Genomic DNA, 2,077 nt, shown 5'->3' on the forward strand with positions numbered 1-2,077 from the left:
GATTGCAGCCATGAAATTAAAAGACACTTACTCCTTGGAAGGAAAGTTATGACCAACCTAGATAGTATATTGAAAAGCAGAGACATTACTTTCCCAACAAGAGTCCGTCTAGTTCCAGTGGTCATGTATGGATGTGAGAGTTGGACTGTGAAGAAAACTGAGCACCAAAGAATTGATGGTTTTGAACTGTGGTGTTGGAGAAGACTCTTGAGAGTCCCTTGGACTGCAAGGAGATCCAACCAGTCCATCCTAAAGGAGATCAGTCCTGGGTGTTCATTGGAAGGACTGATGCTGAAGCTCCAATACTTTGGCCACCTCATGCGAAGAGTTGATTCATTGGAAAAGACTCTGATGCTGGGAGGGATTGGGGGCAGGAGGAGAAGGGGACGACAGAGGATGAGATGGCCGGATGGCATCACCGACTTGATGGACATGAGTCTGAGTAAACTCCGGGAGTTGGTGATGGACAGGGAGGCCTGGCGTGCTGCAATTCACGGGGTCGCAAAGAGTCAGACATGACTGAGCGACTGAACTGAACTGAACTGAATTGTGATTTTCATAAAGAAGGAAAAATTGAGGGGAACAGTAATAGATAACATGTACACAGCACTCGTCAGTCGCCAGGCAATGTCCTAGGCACCTTATGTATATTAACTCTTTCGATGTTTACCTCAATCCTAAGCAGTATAATCACCTTACAGATGAAAACACTGAGGTACAGAGGGGGCATGTAACTTTGCCAAGGCCTGCAGCTGGTATCACAAGAATATTTAACAAAAGTTAACAAAAATTAATCCTGTTTAGTGTTCGCAAGGAAGACTCTCCAGGGTAAGTGACATCCAGCAGAACAGTCCAGGCAAAGAGGCTACTGTGGATGTGTTTTGGGGCAGGTGAAGGTCTGGAGGAGGCTACGTTGAAGAACTGAAGGGAAAGTAGTGAAACTGGTAAGGCAGGCAGTGGCCATACTAAACAATTTGAATTTTATCCTAAAAACAAGGTACACTTTAAGAAGGGTAGTGATAGGATAAGACTGGAGCTTTTACAAGCTCCCTTTGGCAGCTGCTTGGGAGAAGGGCTTGGGGGCCTGCAGGGCCTACCTGTACGTGGTTAGGAGAGAGGATGGCAGCACAGGTGGAGGAAAATGATTAGATGTTCAATGTTCAGGAGCGAGAAGCCAGAGAATCTGGAAATTGCCTAAGGGATCTGGGAGAGACGGCACTGTTACACAGGGCAGTCCAGGTGTCTGGTTTGGGCGCATGGTCGGATGGCACTGCTTTGAGCAAGATGGGGAAGACTGGAGTTCAGGCCAAGAGGAGATGCGGGTTGTGTTCCTGGCCATTGTGTGGTCCTGGTCCCATGAGTCCCCTAAGCGGAGGGTCGTACAGGCCATGGGACGAGGACTCCGAGGGCAGGGCGGGGTGGAGATGTACACAGGGCAGGTGAGCGCACACAGAAGAGGCTTGCCTGCACGGACCTGCCCGTGTACAAAGAGCAGAGACGGCAGCCCCGGCCCAAGGAGCCCTCCTCTTCAAAGGTCCTGCCAGCTCCAAGTGTTGCTGATCACAGCATCTTTTGACTGTCTCTCAGCATCCCAGACCGAGGCTCTCGCGGGCAAAGCGAGAGACGAAGCACAGACCCCTGAGACCGAGTCAGGCGCAGGCTCACCACTCCGAGCCCGCACATCCCTGGCCCACAGTGTACCTGCAAGAGTTAAGCGCCCCCTCTCCCACGTTTGCTCGGTCTAACCCGCTCGATCGCCTTTTCTGACGCCCGTTGCTCTCTGAGGCCTTTGCACCACCTTCTGACCCGATCCCGCCATGTAGAACTGCTGGGGGTGAGGCGTAAGGGTCCGTCCGGTCTGCAGGGCGGCAGGTCACTTTCGGAAGGGACTTCAAACTTCCCGGCGCCCGGAAGAGGAGGGGATGAGGGTGGGAGGGGCGCGAGGACTAGCCGAGGTGCCTCTCGCCTGGACTCCCCCTTCAGGGGTGGATCCCAGGGTTGCGGGCGCTGCCGCGCTCACCGCGCCCTCCGGCTCCCGGAAACGCCGCGCTCCTTCGGCGCTCGCGCTCCTCCGAGG

Source organism: Bison bison, unplaced genomic scaffold, assembly GCF_000754665.1.
Source record: "Bison bison bison isolate TAMUID 2011002044 unplaced genomic scaffold, Bison_UMD1.0 scf7180017864356, whole genome shotgun sequence".
NCBI classification, from domain to species: Eukaryota; Metazoa; Chordata; class Mammalia; order Artiodactyla; family Bovidae; genus Bison; species Bison bison.